We start from the raw sequence: 13,632 nt of genomic DNA, 5'->3' as shown, positions 1-13,632 counted from the left end.
TGAAAATGACAGTGAACACCTTGCCAACCTAGAGCAGGTGCTCACTAGACTAAGAGAACATGGGCTACGAGCCAATCGCCCCAAGTGCGAGTTTTTTAAGAAACAAATATCGTATTGTGGCCACGTGATTGATGATGAGGGGTTACATAAGTCCCCTGACAAAATTGAAGCGGTAGTTAAGGCTCCAGCGCCTGAAAATGTGTCGCAACTGAGGTCATTCCTCGGATTGGTGAATTACTACCATAAGTTTTTGCCGAATTTGTCCACAATTCTGCACCCACTGAACGCCCTACTACAAACTGGAGTAGCATGGAAATGGAGCGATGAATGTAAGCGGGCCTTTCAGAAGTGTAAAGGCCTGATCACTTCAAGAGAAGTATTGGCTCACTACAACCCATCACTACCGATAAGGCTGGCGTGTGATGCGTCTCCCTACGGCGTTGGAGCGGTACTGTCACATAAATCCCTTGATGGTTCAGAGAGGCCGATAGCTTTTGCGTCACGCTTGTTAACTGCAACCGAGCGTAACTACGCCCAGATTGACAGAGAGGCCCTCAGCCTGGTGTGGGGGGTGAAGAAGTTCAATCACTACCTGCACGGACAGAAATTTACTCTACTAACTGATCATCAAACTCTTGTCTCCATTTTCAACCCTAAGAAGGGCGTCCCGATAATGACAGCACAACGGCTACAGAGGTGGTCCCTTTTCCTAGGGGCACACCAATATGACATTGAGTACAAAGGAACTAAACAGCATGGGAATGCTGATGGATTGTCGCGCCTACCGTTGCCGACGGTGGAAGAAGCACCTGCAGTGGATCCTGTGGAGATATTCCACTCGACCATAGTCGAATGTCTACCTGTGACGAATGCAAACATAGAAAAGGAAACACAAAATGACCCAACACTTTCCAGGGTCTATGATTTAACGGTGAAGTGATGGCCAGCACATGGCGAACCACTGTTGCCAGCATTCTCGCCGAGAAGAGAACAGCTGTCAGTGTGCCGAGGAACCTTGATGTGTGGATCCAGAGTAGTAATTCCACCCAAATTGAAGGATGGAGTGCTCAATGAGCTTCATGAGGGTCATCTGGGAGGGGTAAAAATGAAGAACTTAGCCAGAGCGTTTGTGTGGTGGCCGGGAATCGATAGAGAAATCGAAGAGATGACCAAGAGCTGTACAGGATGCCAGAAGGTCCAAAACGCCCCACCACAAGCCCCTCTACATCCATGGGAGTGGCCCTCATCTCCATGGCAAAGGGTACACATTGATTTTGCTGGTCCATTTATGGACTCGATGTTTTTAATTGCGGTGGATGCACATTCAAAGTGGCCAGAGGTAATAAAAATGTCCTCAACCACAACAGAAAAAACTATCACAGTCTTACGAACCATATTCGCCAGAAATGGGCTGCCTGAACAGATTTGCTCCGACAATGGACCACAGTTTGTGTCTGAAGAGTTCCGGAGGTTCTTAAAGAACAATGGTGTTAAGCATTACACATCCGCCCCATATCATCCAGCCACCAATGGATTGGCTGAGAGGTTCGTTCAAACATTCAAGAAGGCTATCAAGGCAATGTGTAATGAAGACATACCCCTACAACACAAGGTGGATAACTTCTTGTTTGCCTACCGGAATGCGACACATGCGGTTACCAACCAAACTCCAGCCATGATGTTCTTCAATCGAAGACTAAGATGCCGCTTGGATTTGGTTAAGCCAAACATCAGAAGAGATGTGGAGAACAGGCAGTTTCAGAATATGAATGAAAGGCCAACCAGGAGTTTCAAGATAGGTCAACCAGTTTTGGCCCGGGACTACCGCACAGAGAAATGGCAGCCAGGAACGATCTGCACACAGAAAGGACCTCTAATGTATACCGTGGACGTTGGAGAGAGCATTGTAAGACGCCATGCTGACCAGATTCTAGAGTCACTGGAAAACGTCAAATCTACACCACGATCCTATACACCTGGTGATGAAACCGAAGTACCAATTGCATCTACCTCAGAATCGGTGATATTGGAAGCAGACGAACCAAACAACGACGTTGATCCCGAATCAACTTTGCCAGAAGAACCTGATACCCCAAAGAGGCGTTATCCGGACAGAATCAGGAAGCCTCCTCAAAGACTGAATTTATAATTGATTAACTTCAGCTAATGTATATAGCAACAACTGTAATTGTAAATATGTTATTTAATTATTAATCGAATGTTATGTACTGTTTAGCTAAAAGGGGAGGAATTGTAGTGTATGTACCTTGAAGAAGGAACTATATTCTGCAGCCCCTGTATACTGCAGTACCAGTAGTGACCACCCCTGTATATAAGCCTGTGCAGTAACTTTGTATAGTAGTTCCAGTTTTGTCTCCATTCAGTAAACACCTGTTATAACCAACTTCTGCAGTCCGTGTCTCAATTACACACGGACATTACAGACCTCTATTAGGGCCTTCCCATTTCTAGAGAAAAGAGCCCCAGCCTGTTTAGTCTTTCCTGATAGTTATAACCTCTCAGTTCTGGTATCATAGAAATATAGAAAAATAGGAGCAGGAGTAGGCCGTTCGGCCCTTCGAGCCTGCTCCACCATTCAATATGATCATGGCTGATCCTCTATCTCAATACCATATTCCCGCTCTCTCCCCATACCCCTTGATGCCTTTTGTGTCTAGAAATCTATCTATCTCCTTCTTAAATATATTCAGTGACTTGGCCTCCACAGCCTTCTGTGGTAGAGAATTCCACAGGTTCACCACCCTCTGAGTGAAGAGATTCCTCCTCATCTCAGTCCTAAATGTCCTACCCCGTATCCTGAGACTGTGACCCCTCGTTCTAGGCCCCCCAGCCAGGGGAAACATCCTCCCTGTATCATTCTTGTAAATCTTTGTTTGCACCTTCTCCAGTGTCTCTAAATCCTTTTTGTTATATGGAGACCAGAAAGGTGCACCGTACTCTAAATGTGGTCTAACTGGGGTTCTATAACCTCTCTGTTTTTTCAATTCTATTCCTCTCATAATGAACTTCAGTGCTCTCTTTGCATTTTTTTATGGCAGTACTGAGCCAGCATCTCGTGAAGTGGTGCGCCGACAACAACCTGGCCCTTAACACCAAGAAAACAAAGGAAATAATCGTGGACTTCAGGAAGTCCAAAGGCGGAAGTCACACCCCCATCCACATCAATGGGGCGGAGGTGGAAAGGGTGGCCAGCTTTAAGTTCCTCGGAGTCCACATCACGGAAGACCTCTCCTGGTCCCTCAACACCTCCTCTCTGGTGAAGAAGGCCCAGCAGCGCCTATATTTCTTGAGGAGGCTGAAGGGATGTAATCTGTCACCCCTGATCCTCTCTAACTTCTACCGCTGCACTATAGAGAGCATCCTGACAAACTGTATCACGGTATGGTACGGCAGCTGTAGCTCCCATGACCGGAAAGCCCTGCAGCGGGTAGTCAAAACTGCCCAACGCATTACCGGCACCCGGCTACCGACCATAGAACATATATATCAGAAACGCTGCCTACGGAGGGCACGGTCCATCATCAAAGACCCTACCCACCCCAGCCACAGTCTGTTCGCCCTCCTACCATCTGGAAGACGCTACAGATGCATTCGCACCCGTACGACCAGATTTAGGAACAGCCTCTTTCCCAGGGCTGTCATCCTACTGAACTCCACAAATAAACACTAAAGCCTGCACATCTGCCGATGCACTTTATTATGGTCATATTTATGCTAATATATATGTACAAATGTATGTTGAAATGTTTAAGTGTCCTAATCCAAATTGTACACTCTCGGGAGCCGCAAGCCTACATTTCGTTGTACTGCACTTGTGCACTAACAATGACAATAAAAGTTGATTTGATTTGATTTGAGCCTGTGAGAGGCCTCCTGAAACAAGAAAGCTACGATTACCTTTCCAGAACCCACTGAAAAAATAGGGAAACGTTTCAATACAATGGCTTGCTCATTTACATTGTGGTCAGTAAAGTGCGATGCAAAGTGGGCTAAATGGCCTACCTTGTGAAATTTGCAAGTTGATAGGATACGCTTGACCTCTTTTCTTTTGCCTGTTTTTCTGTAGAGAGAATTTTCATCCTTGTTTTCAAATCCCTCCATGGCCTCGTCCCTCCCTATCTCTGTAATCTCCTCCAGCCCTACAATCCCCCCGAGATATCTGCGCTCCTCTAATTCTGCCCTCTTGAGCATCCCTGATTATAAATCGCTCAACCATTGGCGGCCGTGCCTTCAGCTGCCGAGGCCCGAAGCTCTGGAATTCCCTCCCTAAACCTCTCTGCCTCTCTACCCCTCTCTCCTCCTTTAAGACGCTCCTTAAAACAGTGGCATAGTGGTTAGCACTGTTGCCTCACAGCGCCAGGGACCCGGGTTCGAATCCGGCCTCGGGTGACTGTCTGTGTGGAGTTTGCACATTCTCCCCGCGTTTGTGTGGGTTTTCTCCGGGTGCTCCGGTTTCCTCCCACAGTCCAAAGATGTGCGGGTTAGGTTGATTGGCTATGATAAATTGACCATTAGTGTTAGGGGGATTAAATACGTGGGGTTACGGGGATAGGGTGGGATATGTGTCAGTGCAGGCTCGATGGGCCGAAATGGCCTCTATCTGCACTGTGGGGTTTCTGTGATTCTGTGATACCTCTTTGACCAAGCTTTTGGTCACCTGCCCTAATTTCTCCTTATGTGGCTCGGTGTCAAATTTTTGTTTGATAATCGCTCCTGTGCAGCACCTTGGGACGTGTTACTATGTTAAAGGTGCTGTACAGGAAACTCTTTTTTATCCGGGACCGGCGTGGTGCCGGTTGATCAAAAAGTCCAGATTACAGAGAGATATACTTACAAAGGTACGAGAGCCCCGTACACGGCCACAGGTGCAGGAGCCCCGGTTACACGGCACTTGTGCAGGAACCCTGGTTACACGGCCACAGATCCAGGAGTCCCTGTTGCACGGCCACTAATATATAGTAAAACTTACCTGAACCTACTCCTGAATTTTGCCGGTTAAGAGAGAGTTTCCTGTATAAATACAAGGTGTTGTTGTTGAGTTTAAATGCTGGTCAGGATATCATCACTAGAGACCCTGCTTTGCATTGCGTAACAAATAAAGTACATACAATATTTCAGCAAAGTTGTAATATCACAGGTAAGGTTATTTCTAAGTTGAAACACACACACACACACACACACACACGTGTATATCTATATTAATATATTGAAATTCTTACATATAGCTGGACTTCCAGTTTCTGTTACACATACTTCCTCACCCGGTGCGGAGGGGAGTGGGCAGGTCGGGGGGATCTCCTCGTAGGACTGCTCCTGGGCCTGGCCAAAGTGGCCATCAACTGGTCCAGGCAGCGGGCGGTCGAGGTGGGGTCGTTCGGCCCGACTGCCCGTCTCTCTTCTGCGGCCACGTTTGCACCCGGGTGGCCCTGGAGATGGAGCACGCGGTGTCCGCCGGCACGCTCGAGGCCTTCCGCGACCGGTGGGCACCGCAGGGACTGGAGTGCACCATCACCCCCAGTAACCAAATTTTAATTTAAGTTGTTAAGTTTTCTTTCATGGTTTTTTTAGTTACCGTTTATTTGTTTATAGTGTGCACCAAATTAGCACACATACTTCCTGTCACATTTGAACTATCACATTTCCGATGTCACACTTTAGTCTAGCCACTGTGAGCAACATGAGAGATCTGCTAGTAATATACGAAAAGTTTTATGTACAAAATGCATTTTCTGTAGGTTGCCACACTTACTTCCTGTAACAGTCCCAAAGCCGCGACCTCTACCACCTAGAAGGACAAGGGCAGCAGGCGCATGGGAACACCACCACCTCCAAGTCACCCACCATCCTGGCTTGGAAGTATATCGGCCGATCCTTCATCGTCGCTGGGCCAAAATCCTGGAACTCCCTCCCTAACAGCACTGTGGGAGCACCTTCACCACACGGACTGCAGCGGTTCAAGAAGGCAGCTCACCACCACCTTCTCGAAGGTAATTAGGAATGGGCAATAAATGCTGGCCTTACCAGCGACACCCACGTCCATGAATGAATAAAAAAAAAGTCAAACTTTGATGGTAACACCCCATCATATCCTCCAGATCACCAGGCTACATATATGTTATATCTGCATTCAAGTTGCAGTGAGATGTTTATTCCATTTGTGAAGAAGCTCTCTTGGTTTCAATCCATGATTAAAGGAATTGATAGCGTAGATAGAAAAATAGAGCGAAACCACTTCCTCTGCCACGCTTCCTACATTACACAGTGACTAAACTTTAAAAAAGTACTTCATCGGCTGTAAAGTGCGTCGGGACGTCCTGAGGTCATGAAAGGTGCTATGGAAATCCTTCCTTCCTCCCTCCCTCCCTCCCTCCCTCCCTTCCTCCTTCCCTCCCTCCCTCCCTTCCTCCCTCCCTCCCTCCCTTCCTTCCTTCCTCCCTCCCTCCCTCCCTTCCTTCCTTCCTCCCTCCCTCCCTCCCTCCCTTCCTCCCTCCCTCCCTCCCTTCCTCCCTCCCTTCCTTCCTTCCTTCCTTTCTTCTTCCTCCCTTCCTCCCTCCCTTCCTTCCTCCCTCCCTTCCTTCCTTCCCTCCTTCCTTCCTTCCTTCCTTCCTTCCTCCCTCCCTTCCTCCCTTCCTCCCTTCCTTCCTTCCCTCCTTCCTTCCTTCCTCCCTTCCTTCCTTCCCTCCTTCCCTCCTTCCTTCCTTCCTTCCTCCCTCCCTCCCTCCCTTCCTCCCTCCCTTCCTCCCTTCCTCCCTTCCTTCCTTCCCTCCTTCCTTCCTTCCTCCCTTCCTTCCTTCCCTCCTTCCCTCCTTCCTTCCTTCCTTCCTTCCTTCCTCCCTCCCTCCCTCCCTCCCTCCCTTCCTCCCTCCCTTCCTCCCTTCCTTCCTTCCTTCCTTCCCTCCTTCCCTCCTTCCTTCCTTCCTTCCTTCCTTCCTTCCTCCCTCCCTCCCTTCCTCCCTCCCTTCCTTCCTTCCTTCCCTCCTTCCTTCCTTCCTCCCTCCCTTCCTTCCTTCCTTCCCTCCTTCCTTCCTTTCCTCCCTTCCTTCCCCCTCTCATCCTTCCCTCCTTCCTTCCTTCCTTCTTCCTCCCTTCCTCCCTCCCTTCCCCCCTTCCTCCCTCCCATTCTCCCTTCCTTTCCTCCCTTCCTTCCCCCCTCCCTTCCTTCCCCCTTCTTCCTTCCTTTGGATCCTTCCCTCCCTTGGGATCCTTTATATCCATCCTTTGGGCTGCTTCCAGCACTTCCCTGGTGTTTGTCCCCTGATGGGAAATCAATGAGTGCTTTGGAACAACCTGCCATTTTGGGATCATTCCTTCCCTGCTTTCCCATGACACACACATCGAACTGTGAATAATCACACTCTCATCAGCCCTGATGCAAGCTTAAACATCAATGAATCGCACAATACAAATAAACTTCCGCCCTAGGCCTGTTAGCTCATTCTGGTCCCCAGTCTGTGCTTGTGGGTACACTGCCTGTGAAAGGAGTCAATATACAAAGTTATGGAGGAGCTTCAAACAGTCAAAAAGTGGAAACGGTCAATAGAGAGATCAAAATATGCCTATATCTGTTAACGCTCCTGTGAAGCGCCTTAGGACGTTTTACTATGTTAAGGGCGCTATATAATTGCAAGTTGTTGTTGTATCCGAACAGGCAGAGACACCTCATCCGAAAGACAGCACCTCTAACCTTTAAATGGTGAAAAGCTAGGAACAGCAGAGGCCCAAAGCGGTTTATGGGTCCAATGTACACAGATCACTAAAAGGTAGCAGTTTGGGACAAAAAAAAATCAATAAGGCTAATGGAACAGTAGCCTTTATAACTAGAGGGTTAGAATGTAAAAGGGAGGAAGATTTGCTACAGCTATACAAAGCCCTGGGTCGACCACATCTGGAGTACTGTATACAGTTCTGGGCACCGCACCTTACAAAGGATATACTTGGAAGGAGTACAGCGCCGATTCACCAAAATGTTACCAGGGCTCCAAGGGTTAGATTATGAGGAGAGATTGCAAAAACTAGGCTTGTCTCCCCTTGGAATATAAAAGATTAAGGGGTGATTTGATTGAGGTTTTTCGGATTTTGAAAGGAATTAATAGTGCAGATACAGAGAAACTTTTTTCACTGATAGGGGAGTCTAGGACAAGGGGACATAACCTTAAAACGAGAGCCAGTCCACTCAGGAGAGAAGTTAGGAAACACTTCTTCATACAGAGGTTGGTAGAAGTGTGGAACACTCTTCCACAAAAAGCGGTAGATGCTAGATCAATTAATAATTTTAAATCTTGCCTTAGAGGCAGTGCAACAACGGTTCACTAGATTGGTTCCAGGGATGAGAGGGTTGACCTATGTGGAGAGATTGAGTAGATTGGGCTTCTATTCTCTGGAGTTTGAAACATAGAAACATAGAAGATAGGAGCAGGAGTCGGCCATTCGGCCCCTCGAGCCTGCTCCGCCATTCAATGAGATCATGGCTGATCATCCAAATTCAGTACCCTGTCCCTGCCTCCTCCCCATATCCCTTGATCCCCTTAACCTTAAGAAACATATCCAACTCCTTCTTGAATATATTTAATGAATTGGCCTCCACTGCCTTCTGTGGTAGAGAATTCCACAGGTTCACCACTCTCTGGGTGAAGAAATTCCTCCTCATCTCTGCCCTAAATGGCTTACCCCTTATCCTTAGACTGTGACCCCTGGTTCTGGACTCCCCTGCCATCGGGAACATCCTTCCTGCATCTAGTCTGTCCAGTCCTGTTAGAATTTTATAAGTTTCAATGAGATCCCCTCTCATTCTTCTAAACTCCCAACGAGTATAAGCCCAATCGACCCAATCTCTCCTCATACGTCATTCCTGCCATCCCAGGTATCAGCCTGGTGAATCTTCGCTGCACTCCTTCCATGGCAAGAACATCCTTCCTCAGATAAGGCGACCAAAACTGCACACAATACTCAAGGTGTGGTCTCACCAAGGCCCTGTACAACTGCAGCAAGACATCCTTGTTCCTGTACTCAAACCCTCTCGCTATGAAGGCCAACATACCATTTGCCTTCTTAACCGCCTGCTGCACCTGCATGCTTACCTTCAGCGACTGGTGCACAAGGACACCCAGGTCTCGTTGCACTTCCCCTTTTCCCAATCTATTGCCATTCAGATAATAATCTGCCTTCCTGTTTTTGGGAGAATGAGATATAAAATACTTAGAGGGCTTGACAGGGTAGATGCTGAGAGGCTGTTTCCCCTGGCTGGATAGTCTAGAACTGGGGGTTACAGTCTAAGGATAAGAGGTCGGCTAGTTAGGACTGAGATGAGGAGAAATTTCTTCACTCAGATGGTTGTAAATCTTTGGAATTCTCTACCCTAAAGGGCTGTGGAGGCTCAGTCATTGCGTATATTCAAGACTGAGATTGATACATTTTTAGACAGTAAGGAAATCAAGGAATATGGGGATAGGGCTGGAAAGTGGAGTTGCTTTAGAAGATCAGCCATAAGACATAGACATAAGACGTAGGAGCAGGAGTCGGTCATTTGTCCCCTCGAGCCTGCTCCGCCATTCAATAAGATCATGGCTGATCTGATCTTGGCCTCAACTCCACTTCCCTGCCCGCTCCCCATAACCTTTGATTCCCTTATTGTTCAAATATCTGTCTATCTCCACCTTAAATATATTCAATGACCCAGCCTCCACGGCTCTCTGGGGAAGAGAATTCCAAAGATTCACGACCCTCTGAGAGAAAAAATTCCTCCTCATCTCCGATTTAAATGGGTGCCCCCTTATTCTGAAACTATGCCCCCTAGTTCTAGATTCCCCCACAAGGGGAAACATCCTCTCTGCATCCACCGTGTCAAGCCCCTTCAGAATCTTATATGTTTCAATAAGATCCCCTCTCATGCTTCTAAACTCCAGTGAGTATAGGCCCAACCTGCTCAACCTTTCCTCATAAGACAACCCCTTCATCTCCGGAATCAACCTCGTGAACCTTCTCTGAACTGCCTCCAATGCAAGTACAGGTAGACTATCCTTTATCCGAACTTCCGAAAACCTCTAAAAACTGAAAGTTTTTTCGTTCAGCGTAAGTCGTGCGCACAACATGACAGAGTGGCGCACGACTTACGCTGAGCAGGGCAGAGGGTCACAGAGTTCCCTCCTGGGTAGGAGATTGCAGGCCGAGCCGGGCAGTATGAAGGAGGTAACGGGAGAGTGAACCCAACAATACAGCGGCCCGTCCGATAGCTGCAGCGGCCCGTCCGATATTCTTTTCTTCCCCCGACCCGACCTGAAGCGAACCGCGGCCCGTCCGATATTCTTTTCTCCCCCCACCGACCCGTGGCCCCCCCCCGACCCGAACCGCGGCCCATCCGATATTCTTTTCGACCCCCCCCACCCGACCCCCGACCTGATTTGCGGGCCAGCTTAGTAGGAGTCAGCCGATATCCGGCTTTCCAGAGAAGCAGGAAGGGGAATGAGACACGGAACAGTCGCAAGAGGTAGCCTGAACTTTTAAAATTTATATTAAATACAAATTTCCCAGTCTTATAATAATACCTGCTGAAATCCGAAAAATTCCGAAAACCAAAACTCAGCTGGTCCCAAGGCTTTCGGATAAGGGATACCTGTATATCCTTCCTTAAATAAGGAGACCAAAACTGTACGCAGTACTCCAGGTGTGGTCTCACCAAGCCATGTACAATTGTAGCAAGACTTCCTTACTTTTATACTCCATTCCCTTTGCAATAAAGGCCAACATTCCATTTGCTGAACATTAATTACTTGCTGTACCTGCATGCTAACTTTTTGTGATTCATGTACAAGGACCCCCCAGATCCCTCTGTACCTCAGCATTTTGTAATCTTATTGAATGGCGGAGCAGGCTCGAGGGGCCATATGACCTACTTCTGCTCCTAATACTTATGAGATTGATAGATTTTTGCTAGACAAGAGCATAAAAGTATATGGAGCCAAGGCAGGTGGCTGGAGTTAAGATACAGATCAGCCATGATCTAATTGAATGGCGGAACAGGCTCGAGAGGCTGGATGGCCTACTCCTGTTTCTATCTAACAATGCAGTACTCCTTCAGTACTGCACTGAAGTGTCAGCCTAGCATTCACTGCTACCATTTACTGTCTAGGCTGAAACTTTGAGAATGACTGCTATGAAGAGGTAGCGGATGGTGGTCACTGCCCACTGAATTTTTCAATTTCAATTTCAATTTTATTTGTCACATAACCAAATACAACAAGTGAAATCCAGTCAGTGAAATGCTTTTTCCTTAATGAGCCGAGCGCACCAAGCAGCAAAGGACACTTAGCTGCTGGTACGCACGGAGCCCGCAAGGACGGCAGCCATCTTCATCGGCGCCATCACAATAGGGTCCGCTCTCGCCTCGCTCTGCCTTTCCCGCAATCTGCCCGACAATCATCGGACGCCGTGGTACGGACGCCATCTACTGGGCCGACAGCGACTCTTTAATGTCCTCTCCATGGCGCTGGTGACTCTAGTAGCCTGCGTGTCTCCTCCACACACCTGGCCTGCACATTACCCCTGGCTGTCCCACTTGGCGTCCTGGTAACCGGGTTCCTCTCCGGCTCCCGCTCCTTTCAAACTGCTCTCCTCTCCGGATTGTACCCTAGCTTGAATCAGCACCTTTAGGAAAATTGGGGGAGAAAGCAGTGTCCTGTTAAAATACCATGTTAATATATCAGGAAAGGATGAACAGGCTGGGTCTTGTTTCTCTTGAAAAGATAAGGCTGAGGGGTGACCTAATAGAGGTCTTTAAAATTATGAAAGGTTTTGATAGAGTAGACAGAGAGAGAGAGAGCGTTTCCAACTGTGGGGAAGAGCAAACTAGAGGTCATCAATACAAGATAGTCACCAAGAAATCCAATAGGGAATTCAGAAGAAACTTCTTTACCCAGAGAGTGGTGAGAATGTGGAACTCGCTACCACAGGGAGTGGTTGAAGCGAATAGTATAGGTACATTTAAGGGGAGGCTAGACAAGCACATGAGGGAGAAGGGAATCGAGGGTTATGCTGATGAGGAAAGATGGGAGGAGGCTGGAGTGGAGCATAAACGCCGGCATGGACTAGTTTAAAAAAAAGTATTTCATACTCTTATTTGCAGCTGTTTGTTGAGAACATTTTTTAATTTGTGCATTTTGAAATTGCAATTTGTGATTCAGCATTTCTGGATCAATCCCAATTAAATGGCCTGTTTCTGTACCATATGTTCTGTATAATATGCTGGAAAATGTAAAAAAAAATTACTTTGGTGGGTTTTCCAGCACGACACGGTGCAAAATATATATTACTACGATAGCAAAATACTGCAGATGCTGGAAATCCGAAATAACAACAGAAAATGCTGGAAAAATTCAGCAGGCCAGGCAACATCCGTGGAGAGAAATTACAGTCGACGTTTCGGGTCTAACCCTTTTTCAAAACTGGAAGGGAAATGAAATAGATCGAAAGGCAGGGCTGGGAGGGAACAAAAGAAGTGGAGAGACATTAAGAGGTATTCAAAACGAGACGAGATGGTGATAGGACTAGTGGAGACAAAAGATGGCTCTAGATTAGGTGTGAAATGGTCTGGCAGAATGGGAGACAGCTGCCATGTGGGAGAGAGAAAAAAAAGGGAAGGGGGTGGGGGGGGGAGGGAAAAACCAAAACAAAGGGGTGGATAAAAAGTATAAGTAAAAATGTAATAGGGGCCAAGGTTATGATCTGAAATTGTTGAACTCGATATTGAGTCCGGAAGACTGCAAAGTGTCTAATCGGAAGATGAGGTGCTGTTCTTCGAGTTTACGCTGAGCTTCCGTGGAACAATGCAAGAGGCCAAGGACGGTGAGGTCTGAGTGGGAATGGGGCGGTGAATTAAAATGACAGGCGACCGGAAGCTCGGGGTCACCCTTACGGACTGAACGGAGGTGTTCCGCAAAGCGGTCACCCAATCTACGTTTGGTCTCCCCAATGTAGAGGAGACCGCATAGTGAGCAGCGAATACAGTAATACGAGATTGCAAGAAGTACAAGTAAATCGCTGTTTCACCTGGAAGGGGTGTTTGGGGCCCTGGACAGTGGGAAGGGGGGAGGTATAGGGGCAGGTGTAACATCTCCTGCGCTTGCACGGGAAGGTGCCAGGCGAAGGGGAAGGGGTGCTGAGGGTGATAGAGGAGTGGACTAGGGTGTCTCGGAGGGAGCGGTCCCTACAGAATGCTGAAAGGGGAGGGGAAGATGCGTTTGGTGGTGGGATCACTTTGGAAAATATATATTGCTGTGCATCTTGCATTTGAGGTGTTTTGCAAATTCTAGCATTGCAAGGTGAAAAAAAATGCTCCTTTGTGACTTAACCTGATTGACAGGCGCAGCGACCAATCAGGCGCGAACGCCCGGGGTTGGGGGGGGGCAAAGGGGGGCGGGCCTCCGAGCCGCGCCAGCGTCTGAACATGTGGTCGTCACCCATTGGCCGGAGCCCGGTCGCCATGACGTTGCGCCCAGCCAATAAGCTGCAGCCATCTGGGCAGCCGCGCAACCTAGCGTGGCGGGAGCGAGCGGGCCTGGGAGCGACAGCGGCGCCGACCAATCGGCAGGGAGAAAATCACCCGCAGTGTGAGGCGCC

This window comes from Somniosus microcephalus, chromosome 31 (assembly GCF_052327205.1).
Source record: "Somniosus microcephalus isolate GS21.2 chromosome 31, FLI_Smic_1.0, whole genome shotgun sequence".
Lineage (NCBI taxonomy): Eukaryota > Metazoa > Chordata > Chondrichthyes > Squaliformes > Somniosidae > Somniosus > Somniosus microcephalus.
Note: the sequence above shows the minus strand (reverse complement) of the source record.